Source organism: Pyrus communis, chromosome 10 (genome assembly GCF_963583255.1).
Source record: "Pyrus communis chromosome 10, drPyrComm1.1, whole genome shotgun sequence".
NCBI classification, from domain to species: domain Eukaryota; kingdom Viridiplantae; phylum Streptophyta; class Magnoliopsida; order Rosales; family Rosaceae; genus Pyrus; species Pyrus communis.
The window spans coordinates 17,658,633-17,683,440 of NC_084812.1; the positions used below are offsets into that span (position 1 = coordinate 17,658,633).

At 37.4% G+C, this 24,808-nt stretch overlaps 1 non-coding gene across 1 annotated transcript; it reads right to left on the reverse strand.

Annotated features, from left to right (window-relative positions):
* Positions 1 to 1,659: 1,659 nt before the first annotated feature.
* On the reverse strand, positions 1,660 to 1,770 carry LOC137749098 (small nucleolar RNA R71). The gene has a single exon (XR_011070168.1). It is a non-coding gene; the product is annotated as a small nucleolar RNA R71 (small nucleolar RNA).
* Between the last annotated feature and the right edge of the window lie 23,038 nt (positions 1,771 to 24,808).

The window sequence follows — 24,808 nt, forward strand, 5'->3', positions numbered from 1 at the left end:
TGCGCGCTTAATTTTCATGCATGAATATGACGCTAGAATATAAGTAAGTTTCACCTAATCGTTATGAATTTATATTCACAAGTAGTGGAGGTTGCTTATAAACAATCGCGTTAAACAAATTCTTGGCATAAGTTTCATGCAATCCATAGTAACGAATGCCTCGTCAACACTTATAATTTTCATAGAGCGTAATGATTCTTGCTTGTATCTCTTCTATGCATTCATGTTGAGGACTTGTGGGGAATGTTTTGAATTGTTGTATGCGCTAACCCATCCAATTCAATAACGTTAGGAAGATTTGAAGGTTAATTAGTGCATCACGGTTAACCCGGGGTGTTGAGTTTCATGGTTTATTGAAATGCAATTGGAAATCATTTTATTATGCAAGTATAACATGTATGGAGATGAACCCCTTAGCCATTCTATCATCCATTTATTCCATTCCATCAAATTCGTTTTACAATCTGTTTAGTTTATTAACTTGTTTTGTTATTTCAATTCTCGTCAATTTAAAACCCCCCTTTACTTTCTTGTTCTTTAGTGTTTAGAATTTGTTTAGTTTATGTTTTAAAGTGTTTTGATTCAATTTTATTTCCCAATTTCGTCCAAATTCACCAAAGTGCTCAAAACTGCCCAGAAAGTGATTTTAAGGCAGTTTTGAGTGTTTTGGGTGATGTTTGAGTCTTTTGGTTTGTTTTAATGTTTTAAGTGTTTAGTTTTACATTCTTTGAGTTAGTTTAGTGTTTTATATTGTGTTTTTACGTTCTTGAGTCAAGTTATTACTTAATTTCGTCCAAATTTGTGTTTGTGCTCAAATCTGCCCAGAAAGTGGTTTTTAGGCAGATTTGAGTGTGTTGGTGATGTTTGAGTCTTTTGGTTTGTTTTAGTGTTTTAAAGTTTAGTTTTGCATTCTTTGAGTCTAGTATAGTGTTTTATATTGTGTTTTTACGTTTGAATCAAACCATAATCTTAAATTCGTCCAACATTGGGTTTAAGGTCAGAAACTGCCTAGTTAGTGTTTTTAGGCAGTTTTGAGTCTTTTGAACTTGTTTTGAGTCCTTTGAGTCTTTGTGAACGTTTTTAACTTTATTTTACTTTTTTGAGTCAGTTTCCAAGTGATTTGCAATCCCTCCTAATCCCCGGTCTAGAACGATCCCTACTTATACATATACTACAATTCGACGAAAAGAGGGTTTAATTTGTGTGCGTATAAATCCCGCATCAGAATTCACCTAATTCAACAAGTAAAGAATCTGAGCAAATTAATTGGGAAAGAGAAGAAGAGATGGCGGGCAACGAAGATGAGCTTCGAGCTTTGGAGGACTTTGCTCAACCAATCATACCAAATTCACCTTCATGCATCTTGCTGCCCACAGAAGCTAGAAACTATGATCTTAAATCTTCACATTTCCATATGTTTCCCTCTTTTTATGGCTTACCTAATGAAGACCCTTTAGCTCATATTAAAGAGTTTTACAATGTTGTGAGTGGTTTACCTTTGCAGGGAGTAAGTGAAGCAAATTAGAGGATGAGAGTGTTTCCTTACACCTTGAAAGATAAGGCCAAGAGTTGGTTGATGACTCTAACACCAGGTTCCCTCACTACATGGGATGCCGTGGCTAAGAAGTTCTTGGAGAAGTTCTTTTCCACTCAAAAGACAGCCACATTAAGGGGACAAATCTTCAACTTCAAACAAGATGATGGAGAACCTTTCAATGAGTGTTGGGAGCGTTTTAAAGGCCTCTTGATACAATGTCCACACCATGGGTTACCTTTTCACTTACAAATGCAAATTTTCTATGATGGACTAACCCAAACTTGTCAATCAACTGTTGATAATGCAGCAGGTGGAGCATTGAAGAAAAAGAATGCTCAAGAGTCATATAACATTTATGAGATGTTGGGGTCTAATGCTCAACACAAAGATTTAAGGGGTAAGAAAATTGGAGTCTATGAAACAAGTTCTAATCATGAGCTTTTGTTGCAGGTAGCTAACCTAGAAAGGAAGCTTGAATCCGTGCTCAACATGGTGCCAAAAGCAAATGAAGTGTGTGCCATTTGCAACATACCAAGCCATCCTACTCACCAATGTCCATCTAGGGAGGCTTACCCCGAGTATGTTTGATGCGGAAATAATTAAACACACAAATTAAACCCTATGGATGACAATTGTAGTAAATGAGCAAATAGGGATCGTTCTAGACCGGGGATTAACTAGGGATGCTAATCAATGTGAAATTGACTCAAAAACGTAAGAACACAATATAAAACACTTACTAGACTCAAAGAATGCAAAACTAAACTTTAAAACACTAAAACAAACCAAAAGACTCAAACATCACCCAAAACACTCAAAACTGCCTTAAAAACACTTTCTGGGCAGTTTTGGACACTTTGGTGAATTTGGACGAATTTGTGTAACAAATTGAATCAAAACACTTAAAAACACAAACTAAGACACTTTCTAACTAAGTTGGACACAAAAGTAAAGGGGGATTAAGGTTTTGACGAAATTAAATTAAATAAAACAAGTTAATAAACTAGGCAGATTGTATAAACGGATTTGAGAAACAAGATGATGGATGGATTAGTTAGAGGTCCATTCTCCACACATGACACATTTATATATGAATCGATTCTCCAATTGCTTTTCATTATCTATGATGCTCAACACCCCAAGTTAACCGTGATGCACTAATTAACTCTCAAATTTTCCTTATGTTATTGAATTGGATGATGCATGCGACAATTCAAATCGTTCTCCAATGGTTCTCAACATGAATGCATAGAAGAGATACAATGAGAGATCATTATGCTCTATGAGAATTATAAGTGTTGACGAGGCAATTGTAACTATGAATGCATGATACTCTTGCCAAGAATTAAATTAACGCGGTTGTGACTAACAACCTTCACTACTCATGTTTATAAACTTGTGACGATTAGGTGAAACTCGTTTATAAACTAGCATCAAGTTTATGCATGAAGACTAAGTATGCATCCCTAATCAACATACAAAAACAAGTTTTTAATAAACATGATAATGGAATTGCAATCATAACTTAACAAATCACAATTGGAAGAAATCAATTCATATTTCAAACATGTTCATGGCTTCAAATTTTCCCCTAACTAATTAGGGGTTTAGCCACTCATGATTACAACAAACTTAGATAGTAATAACAAGGTAAACATTGAAAACAAGAACGAAGAACACCTAAAAATCCCAACAACTCAATCTTGAATTGTATGAACGTTTAGGCCTCTTCTCCTTTAGTTGCTGCAGCACAAGGGGTTTTGGTGAGTTTTGGGGGTTATGGATGATGTAGAATGATGTGTTTAGGGTAGGGATGGATGTAGGGGAAGGCAAGGAGTGTTTTTGGGCAGAAAATATGAAGAATGGTGAAGTATGGTAGTGCTAGAGAGAGAGGAGGAATTTCTGGCGTGAATGAATGTGTATGAGAGATGGTTTTCTGAAATGGAAGAGTGTGTGTTTTGTGGCTGCAATGCATGCTTATTTATAGGTGAAATGGGGGGAACATGATGACTAGGAATTAGGTGGAAAGCTGAAATGGTGATGGGAGATGCATGTGGCTGAAATGCATGTGATTAAAGGGTGGGAATGCATGTGTTTTGACAGAAAATAAAAGGGAATGCTGGAAATCTGGAATGGGAACCCACGGCATGGTTGTTTTCTGGTGGTGAATGGGTTTATGTTTGAATGGTGCATGTGGGTTGATTATTTAAAGGGAGTGCATGTGGATTAAAGGTTGGAATGAACTTGAAATGCACGGTTTTTTTGAGAAATGATTATGGATGCATGTGTTGAATGATTATGGGTGTATGTGGGTGGAAATGCATGTGGGAATGCATGTGATTTGGCTGAAATGAAAGGTAGTGGGAAGTGCATGTAAGCCACGGCAAGGAATGCATTTTCTGAATGAATGAAGGCAGGTTATGTGGAAGGGCTTGAACAAAGGTAGAAGCACGGCACAAAGGTGAATGGGTGATGTGTGAATGTGGTTGAATGATTAAAGTGTAAATGATTAATGAATGGTTCTTTGTTGATGGTGGAAATCTGAAATGATGAAGTGGAATGTGCATGTGGCTGCAATGGTAAAGGATGGGAGTGCATGTGCTTTGACAGCTAGGTTGCATGTGGAATGTGACTGTAATTGATGGAGTAATGCACGGCAAAAGGGGATTGTGGTGCAATGATGGTGTTTTGCACGGCAATGATGGGGAAAGAATGTGTGGATGCATGGTTGTGTTGGTGATGAATGTGAACTCTTTGTTCTTCATTTTCATTCCTTTGGTCTTCAATTTCGTCCATCTACTTGGCTTTAAGCATATGCAATCCATTCCAATCTCTAATTTGCTCCAAAAGGCTCCGAAAGGCATCCTTTTGCATCCTTAGCCATATGAACCTATAAACACACGAAAATGACTTTAAACACTAAATTAAGTAAGAAAACACAACATAAATGCATAAGAACTAGCTAACCAAGGCGCATAAATATGCTCCTATCAATGTTCAAGAGCAAGTGAACCTCATGAATTCTTACAACCAAAGGCCAAGGAATGATGTGTATTCCAATACATATAACTCGAGTTGGAGAGATCATCCCAACCTTTCATGGAAGAACAACAATCAATTCCAAAGTTTCCAACCAAAACCTGCCACTACCCTTGAGGATACGGTTAAGTTGTTAGCCCAAAACACCTTCCAATTCCAACATTCCACAAATAGCACTCTCCAACAACATTCGGCAGCCCTAACCAAAATGGAGACACAATTGGGGCAGATTGCAGATGCCTTGAACCAAAGAGAGGTTGGGAAGTTTCCAAGCCAACCCGTGATACTCCAAAGGAACCAAGAGCAAGCCAAAGCAATCACTACACTTAGAAGTGGTAAGGTTATTGATAATAGAGTTGGCAATGAAGTTACTAATGAATATGATCATGTGAATGCAGGTGTTACTCAAGGAGACAATGAGAAACCAAATGAGGAACCAAGCCATGCTACTTCCTCATTTGAAGCACCAAATCTTCACAAGGCCGAGAAACCATACACTCCACCAATACCATTCCCTGGAAGACTTGCCAAGAGCAAGCAGGATAAGTCATTTAAGGAAATTTTTGATATACTAAGGAAAGTGAATGTTAACTTACCTTTGCTTGATGTCATTAGGAACATGCCAGCATATGGGAAGTTCTTCAAGGAGTTAAACAGCTACAAAAGGAAGTATGGACCACATGAGAAGGTAGTGGTGTCTGAGAATGTGAGTGCAGTTTTGCAAAGAAAACTTCCACCAAAGCTCAAGGATCCAGGAAGTTTCTCTATCAACATCACCATAGGGGATAAGAAAGTAGATAAGGCAATGCTTGATTTGGGTGCTAGCATCAATTTAATGCCTTATTCAGTGTACCTTCAACTAGGTTTGGGAGATTTGAAAGCCACCACCATTTCATTACAACTTGCAGACAGATCCGTGAAATATCCAAGAGGTATAGTAGAAGATATTCTAGTTCAAGTTGATAAACTAATCTTGCCTGCAGATTTTGTAGTGTTGGACATGGAAGAAGCTCCTATACATGACCGAGAGTTGCCTATATTGCTTGGGAGACCTTTCATGGCCACGGCCAAGACCATCATTGATGTGCAAAATGGACTCCTCACTATGACAGTGTTAGGAGAGACAGTTCAATTCAAAGTGTTTGAATCTCTTTCTCATCCTTCTTCATCTCTTGATTGTTATGCCATTGATGTGCTTGATTCACTTGTATTCTCTAAATTCTTACAGGCACAATCGAATGAACCATTACAAATTGTTTTGAGTCAATCTCAAGATGAGTTTGATGAGGAAGATGCACTCATGGAAGAAGTAGCTGCCTTGGAAGCATTAGCGTTGTATCCTTTGAATGTTTCACATCTTTTAGAGCCTTTAGAATCATCAATGTCACATCTAACTCCTTCCACTGTTAAGGCACCAAAACTTGAACTTAAACCACTTCCACCACATCTAAAATATGCATATCTAGCTGAATTTGAAACTCTTCCAATTATCATAGCTTCTGATCTCACCCCAAATGAAGAAGATAAACTAATTAGGGTGTTAAAAGAGTTCAAATCAGTTTTTGGTTGGTCTATTGCAGATATCAAGGGAATAAGCCCTACCATGTGCATGCATAGGATTCTTTTGGAGGAAGGGGCAAAGTCAACCCGTGAGCCACAAAGAAGACTCAATCCACACATGAAGGAGGTTGTTAGGAATGAGGTGTTGAAATTGTTAGATGTGGGGATCATATATCCCATTTCTGATAGCAAATGGGTGAGTGCTATTCAGGTGGTGCCTAAGAAGGTGGGAATCACTGTGATGAGGAATGAAAACAATGAGCTTGTGCCCACAAAGCCCACGGCCAGTTGGCGTGTTTGCACCGATTACAGGAAGTTGAATTCTAGCACTAGAAAAGATTACTTTCCTATGCCTTTCATAGATCAAATGCTTGAGAGATTGGCAGGTTACTCACATTATTGTTTTCTGGATGGATACTCAGGTTACAATCAAATTGCAATCGCTCCGGAGGATCAAGAGAAAACAACCTTTACTTGCCCCTTTGGCACATTTGCATACAGGAGAATGCCTTTTGGACTTTGCAATGCTCCAGCAACATTCCAAAGATGCATGTTGGCCATCTTTTCTGACATGGTAGAAAGATTCATTGAGGTATTTATGGATGACTTCTCAGTGTTTGGTTCCTCTTTTGATGAATGTCTTAACCATCTCTCTTTAGTACTTCAAAGATGTCAGGAAACAAATTTGGTTCTCAATTGGGAAAAGTGCCAATTTATGGTGAAACAAGGAATTGTGTTGGGACATGTAATCTCTAGCAAAGGAATGGAGGTGGACAAAGCCAAAATTGACGTCATCACCAATATGGTAGCCCCCACCACTGTGAAGGGAGTAAGAAGTTTTTTGGGCCATGCGGGTTTTTATCGTCGTTTCATTAAGAACTTTTCAATGATCACTCGTCCATTATGCAATCTGTTAGCTAAAGATGTTGTATTTCATTTTGATAAGGCTTGTATGGATGCATTAAATACTTTGAAATATGAACTAACCTCGGCCCCTATTATTATGGCACCAGATTGGTCGTTACCTTTTGAATTAATGTGTGATGCCTCTGACTATGCTATTGGTGCAGTTTTAGGGCAAAGGGTGAACAAGCTTCCACATGTGATCTACTATGCAAGCAGAACTCTGCATGATGCCCAACTTAACTATTCCACAACTGAAAAGGAGTTGCTTGCTGTTGTTTTTGCCTTAGAAAAGTTTAGGTCATATCTTGTGGGATCTAAAGTTATTGTGTTTTCTGATCATGCAGCCCTTAGGTACTTGATGACAAAGAAGGATGCTAAACCACGCTTGATTAGATGGATACTCTTACTACAAGAGTTTGACTTGGAAATTCGAGATAAGAAGGGCAGTGATAATGTTGTGGCTGACCATTTGTCCAGGCTTAATGAAAACCATGGAGTTGGACAACCTTTGCCCCTAAATGAATCATTTCCAGATGAACAACTCCTTGTTGTTCAAGAACAAGAACCATGGTATGCGGATTTTGTTAATTATCTTGCTTGTGGTATAATGAGAAATGACCTTTCTTTTCAGGAAAGAAAGAAGTTCCTTGCCATGGTAAAGCACTACGTTTGGGACGAACCATATTTGTTTAAATATTGCCCTGATCAAATCATTAGGAGGTGTGTCCCAGAGAGTGAGCAACAAAGCATTCTAACGTTCAGCCATACATTGGCATGTGGAGGACATTTTGGTGCCAAAAAGACATCTCTAAAGGTTTTACAATCTGGTTTCTTTTGGCCTACTTTATTCAAAGATGCTTTTGATTTTTGTTCTAAGTGTGATAGGTGCCAGAAAATGGGGAACATTAGCCGAAGAAATGAGATGCCATTGAACAACATTTTGGTGGTGGAGCTCTTTGATGTTTGGGGAATCGATTTCATGGGACCATTTCCATCCTCTTTTGGCTACTTATACATATTAGTGGCAGTGGATTACGTATCCAAATGGGTTGAAGCCATTGCTACAAGAACTAATGATCATAAGGTTGTGTTGAATTTTCTTAAAGATGTGATTTTTTGTAGGTTTGGAACCCCAAGAGCTATTATTAGTGATGGTGGCAGCCATTTCTGCAACAAACCTTTTGAATCCTTGATGAAGAAATACAACATCAACCACAAAGTGGCAACCCCGTACCATCCTCAAACCTCAGGACAAGTGGAGATTAGCAATAGGGAGATCAAGAACATTTTGATGAAGACTGTGAGCCCTACAAGGAAGGATTGGTCATTGAGGTTAAATGATGCACTATGGGCATATAGAACAGCATACAAGACCCCCATTGGCATGAGTCCTTATCGCCTTGTGTTTGGGAAAGCTTGTCATTTGCCAATGGAGCTTGAACACCGTGCATATTGGGCCATCAAGAAGTTCAACTTTGATTACAAGGATGCTGGAATAGCAAGGAAACTCCAACTTAATGAGTTGGAAGAACTTAGAAATGAGGCATATGAGAATGCCAAAATCTACAAGGAACGGACTAAGCTCTATCATGACAAGGCCATCCTAAGGAAGGAGTTTCATCAAGGTATGAAAGTACTTTTGTATGACTCACGTTTGAGACTTTTTCCAGGTAAATTGAAGTCTAGGTGGGTGGGACCATTCAAAGTGTTACAAACATTTCCCCACGGAGCTGTGGAGATAGAGAACATGAAGAATGGCACCTCTTTTAAAGTCAATGGGCAGCGATTGAAACTGTACTTGGAGAAAGTGGAGGAAGAGCCAGTGTATCAAGTTGTAGATTTTCTTGAGTTTACAACACCATGAACAAGCTACCATGTCTTGCCTAGACATTAAATAAAGCGCTTGCTAGGAGGCAACCTAGTGTGGTTTGTGTTCTTTCTTTATGTTATGTTTATTTTGTTACCATTCCATATTCTTTGCCTACTTGCATTGCATACAATTTTAAGCATTGAGGACAATGCTTAGGTTAGGTTTGGGGGTGTGGGATGGAAGGTTTGTGTTTTGTGTTTGTTTTATGTGTTAGTTTTGGTTAAAGGTGTTTTGCTTACTAATATGAATGTATATGAGGGCTATGTTTGAAAACAAACGATTGGGTTGCTATGAAAAAGTGTTGTATCTTGTTGTCATGTATAAAGCTTTAACTCTTGAAATTATGATCATGGAGGTACCATACTCAAATTCTGGAAGAAGAATAGTGGAGACTACCCTAGTGAGTTATTTTGAGCCTAATTGTTTCTTTGAGGGGTTTAAAGTGTTTCTACTCCTATCTTTTTCTTTCAATTTCACTTTAAATGATCTCATTAATTCTATTTCGTTTGGATGCTAAGAATCATTCTCCTTTGCTAATACCATGTATTTAGTATCATTCATGAATGAACTCAATGAGATGATGTTAGGCTATGCATGTTTAACTACTAAAAGGCTTAAATCCTACCTATTTGTGTGCTCCATTCACCCTTGTTGCAGCCAAACACTTTAGCCTAACTCTTTCATCACCCACACCATAATCTACCCATTCTAGCCCATTACAAGCCATACCTTATAGTTTGGGGAATACCAATGTGATGAAGACTAAGGGCAGATTGAGTTATAGAGCAAGATTGTGGCGTGTACCGAGGGCACCTATGTTGAAAATGTTTCTAAAAAAAAAAATAAAAAAAAAAGAGAGGATCAAAGTGGATACAAATTCCAAATCGCCTCATTATAAAGCATAGGGCCTGGACGCCAAAAACAAAAGAAGACAAATGCCAGTGAAGAGCCTCAAAGACACTTTGGTATGCCCCAAACTCTAGTATTTCATATCAAATCTTTCATAACCTATACCCTAAGCCTTGCATTACAACCTTGAAGAAGACCTAACTGATCATTGAGGATGTATTCGTGGGTGATGATAAGTGTGTGTATTTCTATATTCTTAGCATTTGATTCATTTCATGAGATCTATTCAGAAACTGTGCTTCCATTTCAGACTTCATATGTGAGAATTTTGATTCCCTTTACATAATTTCACTCATATATGTTGTTGAGAGACTAAACCTTAAGATCTGAGTGAGAACTTGAGTGGAAGCTGTGAGGAGTAGAGTTGAGGCGAATTCTATCTTAAACATTTGGGTATGGTGACTTTGAAGTTGTAAGATATGGAGAAATATCTTTATACGTTACAATTGATACGATTCTTTGAAATGGCAATCTTTTGAGTTGAATGAATGACAAAATCTTCATTGGTTCTTATTAGTTTGTTTAAAGCATGTATTAGCCAAATTGTTTGCAGTATTTGTAGATGTTTGTGGGTGTCATCACTGTAAACCCTCAGGAGACACATCTCCTCCAACTAGGGACACCTAGGGGTTCAAAGGCTTGTTGCACATGCTCAGTGCAATCGTTTAGCCAGCGAAAGTGGTTTAGTTAGATGTTTGTGTTTTGTGTGTTTTAGTTTTAAGTTTGCTCGAGGACTAGCACAAACCAGGTTTGGGGGTATTTGATAAGTCTCATTTTGCATGCATTTATATATTCCTTATTTGGCATCTTTGTGATGTTTTTGGATTGAACTAGTTGCATTTTACATTATTTGGTGTTAGTGTGCAGTCAAGTGAGTATTTGGATCAAAGGGAAGGCAAATGAAGTAAAAACCATTCCTTTTGGTTGCTGAGCATTATTCCAAACGTGGAGAGGATTCGAGGGAGTTAAATTGAAGTCCAAATGAAGAACCTAGGAAACTTTTGACTGCTGGAATTTCAGGAAATGATGTGGAAGTGTTAAGTGGTGCAATTCGGCCATATTGGGTGATTCTAAAAAAGGCAAAAACATTGAAGTCAGATTATGTGGTTCCAACACCAAAACATGCATTCACATGCATGATTCATAACCTGGCCGTGCACTCCCATGTGATTCCAAGTCAGATTATGCACTTATAATACCAAAACATGCATTCACATGCATGATTCATAACCTGGCCGTGCAACTCCCATGTGATTCCAAGTCAGATTATGCACTTATAATACCAAAACATGCATTCACATGCATGATTCATAACCTGGCCGTGCAACTCCCATGTGATTCCAAGTCAGATTATGCACTTCTAATACCAAAACATGCATTCACATGCATGATTCACAATCTGACCGTGCATTCCATTACCTTTCTCCACTTCATCTTTGCAGAAATCCACATGCATCTTGATTAAATAAACCACACCCCTGCAGATCATGTCCATTCCTTGCACCCATCATTCCAGAAATTCATTCATCCCATCACTCCATGTGATTTCAACTCCCTCATGCCCATACCGTGCACTTCCATTCCCATTTGCAGATGTCCACTCCCTTGTGGCAGACATTGCACATGTATCTTGGATTAAATAAACCACATACCTGCAAATCATGTCCATGCTTTGCATCCATCACTCCAGAAATCCACTCATCCCACCATTTCATGCGATTCCAGCTCCTTCTTGTCTAGGCCGTGCACATTCTTACACCTTTTCAGTTTTCCTTTCACATGCATGTTGTCATCTTTCACATGGATTCCTATTGTCTTCCCATCATTAACCACATTCAGAAATTCAGAAAGAAAGGACGGATTCTTCCCCTACATTCTATTCCATTCGACATTCTCTCCCATTGACAGAAACGGTCCACATTCTATTCCATTCGACATTCTCTCCCAATCACAGAAACTGTTCTTCATTCAGTCCATTACACACGTATAACCATCCCATTTCACTTCATTTTCTGTCCATTTTCTGTCCCAAGGGCAGAAACCATTCAACCATAACCAATCTACCTTCATTCGCACCACATTTGGAAAACCAACACCGAAGGCACTCTTCAAGGAATTCAACATCAGTTTTGCTTCAAGGGTTTCTTCCTATTAATTCTATGTTCATTCATGCTTTATATTTTTATGTTAAATCTTTTGTAAACATGAATTGTAACTAATCCTCCTCTAGGGATTCGATGTAACCTTGCAAAGTTTGCCATGTAATTAAGTTAGAATGCTCAGTTTGTCCATCTATTTCTTGTTTCATTCCCTGATTTAATGGTGACTTAGTGTGTTGATTTTAATGTTTGATCATCATTTGAATTAATCACTAAGTTGTGTAGCCAAGATTAGAACACACATCATGCATAATCTTGGTAGATATGTGAATGAATGAAGGGAATGTTTAGCAAACATCCTGCCGAGTTATTCCCTTTGGTTTTATGAAAGTTTCTTGTGCATTACATACTCTTGATTATGAACCAAAGTTGCACATCACAACTAGGTTCATGATTAGAGACATTTGATCAAATCCACACATCATATGGTTGATCATGTCCAAGTGAAACAAACTCAAGAAATAGGTAGATGAATGAGTACAAACTAACTTAACAAACATGGACTTGGTTTAGCAATGGTGAAACCGAATCCCTAGCTTCATCTCCATTGGTACTATCTCATTTTATTAGTTGTTGAGTCATTTATTTGTGTTTAATTCACTTTCTTATACTTTCAAGTTACAACAACAAATCTGCCTATTCTGTTTAGTTTGATTCATTTCATAGAGTTCTTGCAAAACAAGTAATTACATAGGTCCAATTAGTCCCTGAGGATTCGACACCCTTGCTTGTGCCATTATACTAAATATATTCTAGCATTAGGAAGGAATAATACATCAACAAGTATGTTTAAATGCTTTTTGTGTGTTTACTTATGTTTTGTGTGAATCTATGCTTAAAACATTGAGGACAATGTTTGATTTAAGTGTGGGGGGGGTAACTAAAGTGTTTTGATGCAAATTCGTAGGGTTTTATCCACCATAACTTCTAATGTTGTTCCTTGCTATTTTAAGGTGTTTTTAAGTTGTTTTAGAGTGTTTTAGTGTGTTTTGTTTTTATAACTCCGAAAATCACATAAAAATTTGAAAAACATGTTTTAAAAAGCCTAAAAAGAGTGTTTTGAGTAGTTTTTGTGTGTTTGTGTCTTAGGGTACCTTCCAACACAATAATAAGGATTTGGTTTGTAATTGCATGACTGTTAAAAAGAGTTATAAACATAGATGAAAGTTTGATTTACTCTTGGTATATGCTTGGTTATGGTTATAATGTATGACTTCACATGCAATCATAAAAGAAAACCTCGTTTTTGTAACATGCTTAAAGGAAGGAACTCAAACAAACGCTACGACCCTGTGAGACTCGAGCCATTACCTTCTTTGGAGAGTTATTTTCTGTGATTCTTTGTTTTCTAAAGTTGTTGCATGATCTCATTATTCCTTGCTTGGTTGCTACTTAGAATGCAATTGTATCATGATAGAACTAAATGCTAGAACTTATATCCGTTTCATTCAAAGCATAATATTGATTGCATAACATACAATAAGATGAAGTTGTTAGTCAAGCCAAAGCCAAAAAGCCTATTGATGCGAGATTTATACGCACACAAATTAAACCCTCTTTTTGACAATTGTAGTATAAGTATAAGTAGGGATCGTTCTGGACCGGGGATTAGGAGGGATTGTTAATCACTTGGATTTGACTTAAAAACGTAAAAACATAATATAAAACACTAAACTAGACTCAAAGAATGTAAAACTAAACTTTAAAACACTAAAACAAATCAAAAGACTCAAAATGCTTTTAAAAACACAAACTAAAATGCTATACTAAACTCGAAGAATTCAAAACTAAAAATAAGAAAGATTAAGACTAAGACTTAAACGAAATATGGGGGGATTGATTTTGGACGAATTTAAACTAAAATGGATAGATTGTAAAGAAAACAAATTGTAAATATGAAATTGACGGAAATGAATGGATGGTATGGCTAGCTAAGGGGTTCTTCTCCACACATGTTACACTTGCATAATAAAAAGATTTCCAATTGCATTTCAATAAATTATGAAACTCATCACCCCGGGTTAATTAGGTCCGCTTAAATTAACCGTCAAGTTTTCCTTAAGTTAATGAATTGGATGATTGCATACGACAACCCAAAGCATTCCCCACAAGTTCCCTACATGAATTGCATAATAGAGATACAAGCAAGAATCATTAAGTTCTTTGAAAACTATAAGTGTTGACGAGGCATTCGTTACTATGGAATACGCATGAAACTTATGCCAAGAATTCGTTTAACGCGATTGTTTATAAGCAACCTCCACTACTTGTGAATATAAGTTCATAACGATTAGGTGAAACTCACTTATATTCTAGCGTCATATTCATGAATGAAAATTAAGCGTGCACTCTCAATAAACATACATAAATAGGTTATCAATCAAATAGTTAAACAAATTGAATTCACAACTTATGAAACGCAATTAGAAGTAATCAAATCAAAATGCAAGCATAAACATTTATTTCGAATTACCCCCTAGCTAAAGGGGGATTAGTTCTTCATAACATTGAAATCAAAGAAACACCTAAACATTCCAACAACTCAAACTTGAATTGTATGAACGTTTAGGCACTCTTCTCTTCCATTCCTTATACGTACAAAACAAAGAGAATTAAAATGAAACATTGAAATCAAAGAATCACCTAAACATTCCAACAACTCAAACTTGAATTGTATGAACGTTTAGGTCCTCTTCTCTTCCTCGTTGTTGTAGCATAAGGTCTAAGGATAGTTGGTTTGGGGGAATGGAAGTGTGGAATGGAGTGAGGAGTGATGGAAATGGAAAGATGGTTGGTGTTTGGATTAGTAGGGAGGGGGGACTCACGGCTAAGGAAAGAATGGAAGTGTTTGAGGGGTGTTGTGTTGTGAATGAGATGTTCTTGAATGAATGAATGCAAGGGTATTTATAGGAGTAGTGGAGGGAACATATGGTTGTTTGTTTAAGATGCAAGTGGCTAATTAATGATGGAAAAGTATGTGATTTAAAGGATGCAAAGTGAATGAATCATGAATCATTGTGGATGAAAGGTGGAAGTGCATGTGTTGATGACTAGGTTAGTGGGTGGAAATCTGAAAATGGCATATAGGAAATAATGAAGATGCAATAAATAATGCATGTAAAGTGTGTGTGAATGCATGTGAAGATGCAATAAATAATGCATGTAGGGTTAGGAAATAATGAAGAAATGCATGTGAGATGTTTGGAAAGGAAATGGGAACCCACAACAATGAAGTTGTTTTGTGTTGTGAATTATGATGAATGCATGTGAGTTAAAGAGGGAGAATGTGGTGAAATGATGAAGTAGGAAGGTGGAAATGCATGTGAGATGTTTGGAAAGGAATAAAGAATGAATGGTGGAAATGTGAGTGAATGATGTGCATGTGTGAGAATGCATGTGGAATTAAGAGGAGTATGGAAGTGAAATAAATGAATGATATGTTAAGTGATAAGTGAATGATATGTGGTGAGTGATAAGTGAATGGTTTGATAAGTGATAAATGAATTAGTTTAAAGGGCTAGGGTTTAAGTACATAGAATGGGCCTAAAATAGGTTGGTTTGTATGGCATAATGTGTTTGATTGGGCTAGAGCCATTGTTTTGTGTCTTCAAGTGCATACAAGGCCTTCAAATTCGTCCATCCTCTTGGCTCCATGGATAAGCTATCCAATCCATGCCCAAAAATGCTCCAAATGGCCTCAAAATGCACTTTCATGCTCCCTAGGCCCTTAGAACCTGAAAACACACAAAAGAAGCATAAAGGACTAAAATAACGAGAGAAACATAACGTAAATGCACGAGAACAAGCCATTTAAGTCTCATGAATATGCTCCTATCAAATACCCCCACACTTAGCTTTTGCTAGTCCTCGAGCAAAACAGAATAAAAACAAATAAACAAAACGACACTAAACACGTAAAACACAACCTAAACCTTCCAACAACCGTCTTAGGGATTTCCAATGCACATGACAAGTTAAAAATCATCATTCTCACAGATTTTAGTCATCTTCACATTTAAGTACATTCTTAATCATAGTCACCATATACTAGTTCACAATTAAGCATTTAAAACCATGTTTTGAATGTAGTAACATGCCTTAGAGAATTTGCTCAATTCCTTTCAAGATATGCACTCAATTTTTACTCAGATTTTCTAACTACACACCCTAATCTAGTCATATGTGAGAAGATTGATGTAAACATGAAAACGACACTCACATATATGTATCACAAAGAACGCAAATTCTGGAGTTAATAATCAAGTTTAGATATGATCTCATGAATGGAATGCTACTACTTAGACGCGAGAACCAGTGACACCATAAGCTCATACCAAGTTCAAACTCCACAAATTGAAATACACAACACTCAAGATAGAAGTCAAGGGTTGTAACGGGGCTTGGGGTATGTGGATAAAGAAGGGATATGGAAAACAAAGGTTCTTAAAGAAATAGTGAGCAAAGCATTTTAATCAACTTAGAATTCACTTTTGAATGAAAACTCAACTTTTGAACAAAAAGGGAGAATTTAGACAATTTACGCCCAGAATTGGTGTTTTGGAACCTTTCTTCAATCACTTATTCTTTTCTCTTTTTTTTTTTTTTTTTTTTTTTTTTTTTTTTTTTTTTTTTTTCTTTTGAATCTCAAAACAAAAACACTTAAACATTCTCTCCCCCACACTTATTTTCTTTCATAATGTAACTCAAAAGGAATTCAATTAAGTCATGCTCACTATCTTTTAAGAACAAGGGTAAGGACGGTCATATTCTAGGTTAGGTGAAGATAAAGTGGGTTAACAAAGAACATGGGTTAACATGGCTCAACGGGGGTAAAACTTACAACATATACGAAATATGGGAAGCGAGGCTATTTGGCTATGGTGGCAACTACACAACTTCATCTTGATATATGTTATGCAAATCAATAACATGCTTTGAATGAAATGGGCATGAGTTCTAGCATTTGGAACTATATGATGAAACGCCTTCTAAGTAGTAACCAAGCAAAGAATAATGAGATCATGCAACGATTTTAGAAAACAAGAAATCACAGATTATACTCTCCAAAGAACGTTATAGGCTCAAGTCTCTCAGGGTTGTAGCATTTGTTTGAGTTCCTTCCTTCAGGCATGTTACAAAAACTAAATTTTCTTTTATGATTGCATGTGAAGTTATACATTATAACCATAACCAAGCATATACCAAGAGTAAATCAAACTTTTCTCTATGTTAATAACTCTTTTTAACAGTCATGCAATTACAAACCAAATCCTTATCATTGTGTTGGAAGGTATCCTAAGACACAAACACACACACAAAAACAACTTTAAAACAACTCTTTTTTGGGTTTTTCAAAACAATTTTTCAAATTTTTATGGGACTTTCGAATTTTTAAGACAAAACACACTAAAACAGTTTTAAAACAGTGAGAAACAACATGTGAAGTGATAGGTGATAAAATCCAACGAATTTGCATCAAATATACTTAGTTACCCCCCCACACTTAAATCAAACATTGTCCTCAATGTTTTAAACATAGATTCACACAAAGCATAAGTAAATACACAAAAAGCACTTAAACATACTAAACATGGCATAATGTAATTAACAAAGAGAAGAGTTTAGAGACGCAAATCTGGTTATAGAGTGTAAATTCCATCTTCTCCTTGGTAATTGCATTGAGGCTTTTGATCTTTGTGATTCCACAGGCTTACTCTTGAACTGGTTTCTGCCCATCGTTGATTTTCCTTTGTGCTACTTCTTGAACTGGGCAGCAGGATGGTTCATTTGGTCTCCCCCGAAGGTCTGAGCATACCCTTTTGGTCTGTTTCTTTGTTCAATCTTTCCAATTCGTATTGAAAAGGGTTGGAGGATAACTCAGCCTATGTTTGTCTCCACATGCTTCAATGTATCATTTTCACTTGCCTTACTCGCTCCCCTTTGCAGAAGTGGTCCCTTCTCCGGAAGTGTATCAACCGTTGAAGATGACTACTCGAGAGCAACGCTAGGTAAGCAATCAGGAATAGATTCCAGGCAGTTGGCTCCAGATCGGAAGATTGACTCCAAGTGCCGGCTGATTGCTTCTTTTACTTTGCCATGCGAGTAAGAACAAGGACAAAGAAAAAGACAGGGAAAGAGCATGATATGAGATACTTTTGCTTTTGACCTTGATGATATGAGATACCTTTGCTTTGAAGAAGCGGTGGATGAATCAGCACATGCTGCAATCCGCCGTTTCCTCCTGGGTCATATGTACTCCAGGCATCTGGTATCATCTTTGGGGAAGAAGAAAGAATTGAGTATTTTGAAAGGCCTTGCTGGGAGTGCGCCCTCAGAGGTGAGGGAGAGTTGGGCATTTTCTTCAGGTTTGCCCTGCCATAAAAGACGAAGGTCGACATATATAGAGATAATATCAAGTGGTGGTACTTTTTACCCTTGTCGACAAACGTTTTGATCCCGCAATTCCGGCTTTTTGAAATAGTGGCGCCTCTTCGATCTTTGAATACGCCTCTTCGATTTCTGAGCAGGCGCCCCTTCGATTTCTGAACGACGCCCCTTCGCTTTCTGAACGACACGTGGTAGTGCAGATGCGACTCCTTTTGACAAAGCTGCACGCGTCTTCTGAAAAGCAGAGAAAGCGTCGCCGAACTTTGCGCTTGTCGGCTAAAGATATGTAGTTGCGGTGATGGCCTCCATGTGTTGTCTGAAAAGAAGAAATCTTTTGACAAAGTTGAACGCGTCTTCTGAAAAGCAGAGAAAGCGTCGCCAAAATTACGCCGGAAATTCCGGCTTTTTGAATCGGTGGACGCGTCGCCTTGGCTTTTTTATTGAGCTATCGATCACCACAACAAACACACTCTGAAGATTTCCCATTCCTGAAACTCGACTCCGGCCCTTTGTGAAATTTTTAACTCCATCCACCCCTTCTCTTTGAACACTTTTTGAAAAAAATGGCAAACTCATCGAACCTTAGCTTAGATTTGAGTCTCAGCAGCGATCCGGTTGCGCCCCGTCAAGGTAATGTATGGCGCCCTTCTTTTTTATCTTCTAACGGTCCTCTTTCAGGTGAAGACTCTGTGATGCAGGACGCCACAACAGCTACAATAGTAGCTAAAAACCTCCTCACTCCAAAAGATAGTAGGCTGCTGTCAGGACGGTCCGATGAGTTGGCCGTTCAAGAGTCTCTCGCACTTAGTGTTCAGTGTGCGAGCTCTGTGTCCAACATGGGCCTACGCCTGCTTGCCCGCTCCCGTCAGGTGGAATCGTTGATGGCAGAGGTGGAAAGACTTAAGCAAGAGATCCAGCAGCTTAAGTACGAGAATAGAAGTTTGCATGTGCTTGCAAATAACTATTCGTCGGGGATGAAGAGGAAGCTTGATGAGCTGCAAGAATCTGAGGGTCGAATTCACAGTGACCGTCAAAGGCTTGCGTCTTATCTCCAGAGGCACCTTTTTCCTGGGTCATCCAGCGCTTGGCCAAGTATTGAGGCTTGGAATGCTCTAGCTCCGATGCCTCCCGCTCCGATGCCTTCCGCTTCGATGCCTCCCGCTTCTATGCCTCCCGCTTCTGCGCCTTCCGCTTCTGCGCCTCGTAGTGGGACTTCACGCAAACAACCTTTGTGAAGCTCCACCTTTCTCCATGTTTAGTATCTTTCTTTTTTTCTTTTTTTTTTTTTTTTTTTTTTTTTTTTTTATTTATTTTTTTTTATTAACATAAATAAAATCAAACGGCATAGAATTGGTCCTTGAATGGAAGGTGATAATTGAAGTGAACCGGCATTGGTTTGAATTCTAGTGTAGGTGCCTGATTCAAAAAAAATAGCAAGTTAGTATAAAATCTAATGGAATTTGGAAAAAAATACTTACTTGTTTTGTCCGACAAGAACTCAATGACAAATACCACTCCTTTGAAAGTTTCAGGGATATTGGACTTGGCCAGATTGCAAGTGATGGTTATTACTTGTCCAATGTCATCAAATTTAACTTCTTTGGATTTTGTGGTTTCAAGAACGTCCTCTTTGATGGATTCATGACATTCCCTACTTGTCACCTTTGGAAGGGCTTCCAAGATGTCTTTTTCACCTTCTTCTTCCTTGGAAGTCATGAATCTGCAAGGAATAGGGTTAAAAATAATGAAATTTGGAACAACCATACCTGTATTAGATGGCATAGGAGCCTCCGGTAAAGGTGTTTCCACCCTTTCCGTGGGTTGGGTGTATTCCTCTTCCTTGTGATTTGATTTTGATGGTTGAGGGTCCGTTCCAACCTCCTTGTCACTTCTCAACATGATTTCCTTGGCAGTTTCAAATTCTCCCTTCTGATTTGCAATGGTTGAACTAGGGAGTTCGCCTTGGTCGCAAAATTGTCCTTCGAACTCCGCTATCTGCCCAATTTGCTTTTCCAGAGTAGTAAGTAATTGAAAAATCGTATCATTATCATTTGAATTACCTACATTCCTTTGGGCAGGTTGTGGTGGCTGCATAGGCGTTGAATAGAACTCCTCATACGGCTGCCAATATCCTTCTTGTTGAGCCTCATTGTCTTGATTTTGTAAGCCCTGCACCAAACAAATTAATTCATCAAGCTTTTGGTTATAATTTATTGACGAACTTAAATTTGGTTGGGCATATTGAATATGAGGTTGTGGTGGCTGCCAATATCCTCCTTGTTGAGCATTTTGAGGTTCCCACCACATAGAGTTTGAATGATCACTCCAATCCGAATTGTAAGTATTGGAAAACACGTTATTCCTTGATTGAAGATTAAATATATCAACTCTTTGCATTTGGGACCTTTCCATGAGTTGTGACAAAAGAGAAGCATTATCAAGTGCCATCTTGTTCTTAACAAACAAAACACAAATAAAAAAAAAACTAAATCTAAAAGACAATACAGAAACAAACAATCCAAGGGATTAGCAAATTTGCTAATCCCCGGCAACGGCGCCAAAATTTGATGCGAGATTTATACGCACACAAATTAAACCCTCTTTTTGACAATTGTAGTATAAGTATAAGTAGGGATCGTTCTGGACCGGGGATTAGGAGGGATTGTTAATCACTTGGATTTGACTTAAAAACGTAAAAACATAATATAAAACACTAAACTAGACTCAAAGAATGTAAAACTAAACTTTAAAACACTAAAACAAATCAAAAGACTCAAAATGCTTTTAAAAACACAAACTAAAATGCTATACTAAACTCGAAGAATTCAAAACTAAAAATAAGAAAGATTAAGACTAAGACTTAAACGAAATATGGGGGGATTGATTTTGGACGAATTTAAACTAAAATGGATAGATTGTAAAGAAAACAAATTGTAAATATGAAATTGACGGAAATGAATGGATGGTATGGCTAGCTAAGGGGTTCTTCTCCACACATGTTACACTTGCATAATAAAAAGATTTCCAATTGCTTTTCAATAAATTATGAAACTCATCACCCCGGGTTAATTAGGTCCGCTTAAATTAACCGTCAAGTTTTCCTTAAGTTAATGAATTGGATGATTGCATACGACAACCCAAAGCATTCCCCACAAGTTCCCTACATGAATTGCATAATAGAGATACAAGCAAGAATCATTAAGTTCTTTGAAAACTATAAGTGTTGACGAGGCATTCGTTACTATGGAATACGCATGAAACTTATGCCAAGAATTCGTTTAACGCGATTGTTTATAAGCAACCTCCACTACTTGTGAATATAAGTTCATAACGATTAGGTGAAACTCACTTATATTCTAGCGTCATATTCATGAATGAAAATTAAGCGTGCACTCTCAATAAACATACATAAATAGGTTATCAATCAAATAGTTAAACAAATTGAATTCACAACTTATGAAACGCAATTAGAAGTAATCAAATCAAAATGCAAGCATAAACATTTATTTCGAATTACCCCCTAGCTAAAGGGGGATTAGTTCTTCATAACATTGAAATCAAAGAAACACCTAAACATTCCAACAACTCAAACTTGAATTGTATGAACGTTTAGGCACTCTTCTCTTCCATTCCTTATACGTACAAAACAAAGAGAATTAAAATGAAACATTGAAATCAAAGAATCACCTAAACATTCCAACAACTCAAACTTGAATTGTATGAACGTTTAGGTCCTCTTCTCTTCCTCGTTGTTGTAGCATAAGGTCTAAGGATAGTTGGTTTGGGGGAATGGAAGTGTGGAATGGAGTGAGGAGTGATGGAAATGGAAAGATGGTTGGTGTTTGGATTAGTAGGGAGGGGGGACTCACGGCTAAGGAAAGAATGGAAGTGTTTGAGGGGTGTTGTGTTGTGAATGAGATGTTCTTGAATGAATGAATGCAAGGGTATTTATAGGAGTAGTGGAGGGAACATATGGTTGTTTGTTTAAGATGCAAGTGGCTAATTAATGATGGAAAAGTATGTGATTTAAAGGATGCAAAGTGAATGAATCATGAATCATTGTGGATGAAAGGTGGAAGTGCATGTGTTGATGACTAGGTTAGTGGGTGGAAATCTGAAAATGGCATATAGGAAATAATGAAGATGCAATAAATAATGCATGTAAAGTGTGTGTGAATGCATGTGAAGATGCAATAAATAATGCATGTAGGGTTAGGAAATAATGAAGAAATGCATGTGAGATGTTTGGAAAGGAAATGGGAACCCACAACAATGAAGTTGTTTTGTGTTGTGAATTATGATGAATGCATGTGAGTTAAAGAGGGAGAATGTGGTGAAATGATGAAGTAGGAAGGTGGAAATGCATGTGAGATGTTTGGAAAGGAATAAAGAATGAATGGTGGAAATGTGAGTGAATGATGTGCATGTGTGAGAATGCATGTGGAATTAAGAGGAGTATGGAAGTGAAATAAATGAATGATATGTTAAGTGATAAGTGAATGATATGTGGTGAGTGATAAGTGAATGGTTTGATAAGTGATAAATGAATTAGTTTAAAGGGCTAGGGTTTAAGTACATAGAATGGGCCTAAAATAGGTTGGTTTGTATGGCATAATGTGTTTGATTGGGCTAGAGCCATTGTTTTGTGTCTTCAAGTGCATACAAGGCCTTCAAATTCGTCCATCCTCTTGGCTCCATGGATAAGCTATCCAATCCATGCCCAAAAATGCTCCAAATGGCCTCAAAATGCACTTTCATGCTCCCTAGGCCCTTAGAACCTGAAAACACACAAAAGAAGCATAAAGGACTAAAATAACGAGAGAAACATAACGTAAATGCACGAGAACAAGCCATTTAAGTCGCATGAATATGCTCCTATCACCTATCCCTTTTCACATGTATTGTAGGATTACCCCTTTTCAGCCTTTTCAAGCTTATTTTCTTTGTTAACCCCTTGTTCTTAAAGGATAGTGAAGCATGACTTAGAATGAACTCCTTTTGATCAATATACTGCAGAAAATAAGTGTGGGGGAAGATAATAGGGCACGGCCAAAGAATGAAATAAAAAAATTAAAAAAAAAATTAAAAAAATTTGTTGAAAAGAAAGAAAAAAAAAAAAGAGTTGAAAAATAAGTGAGAATGATCTCACAAGCATTGGTTATTGAAGGAAGGGTCCAAAAGAGTGAATTTGACCCTAGTTGTTGCATGAATCTTCCCTTGTGTTTAAAAGTTGATTTCTGCCATTAAAAGTGAGTTTAAGTGTCAATTTCATTACTTCGCTTCCTATTACTTTAAGAACCTTTGTTTTACTTTACCTTTCTTTGTTAAACCATTACCCTTAGCCCCGTTACAACCCTCAACTTCTATCTTGATGTTATGTGTTCAATATGTGGAGTTTGGAATTGATATGAGCTTATGGAATCACTGGTTCTCATTCTAAGTAGTAGCATTCCATTCATGAGATCATATTCATGTCATTATCGTAAATCCAGAAAATGCTTTCTTTGTTATAACATATGTGAGATGCTAGTCTTTCATGTTTACATCAATCTCTCACATATAACTAGTGTAGGGTGTGTAGTCAGAAAATCTGTGTGAAAATAGAGTGCATTCTAGTAAGGAATTGAGGAAATTCTCTAAGGCATGTTACTACATTCGAAATGTGTTTTAAATGCTTAATTGTGAACTAGTATGTGGTGACTATGATTAAGAATGTACTTAAGTGTAAAGATGGCTAAAATCTGTGGGAATAATGATTTTTAACATGTCATGTGCATTGGAAATCTGAGACGATTGTTGGAAGGTGTAGGTTGTGTTTTGTTCGTTTTGTTTTGTTTTTGGTTTCTTTTGTTTTGTTTTGCTCGAGGACTAGCAAAAGCTAAGTGTGGGGGTATTTGATAGGAGCATATTCATGCGACTTAAATGGCTTGTTCTCGTGCATTTACGTTATGTTTCTTTAGTTATTTTAGTACTTTAAGCTATTTCCGTGTGTTTGTAGGTCCAAAGGGCTAAAGGAGCAAAAAGATGCATTTTGGAGACTTTTGGAGCACTTTTGGGCTTAGGATGGATAACTTATGCTTGGAGCGAAAGTGTTGGACGAAATTAAGACCTAATTGAAGACCAAAGTGTTGGAACCTTGTTCCCTTTAGTTTTAGGACATTTAAACCTTTCCTATATCCTTAGCCGTGCATAACATTCCAACATTCCACTCCTTCATTTCAACCACACTCCCACATATCATTACATATCATTCACCACTTATCATTCACCACTTATCATATCATCCACTTATCATATCATTCACTTATCTTATCATCCACTTATCATATCATTCACTTATCTTATCATTCACTTATCATATCATTCACTTATCATATCATACACTTATCATAACCATACACTTATCACTTATCACAACAACAACCTTGCACATGCACATTC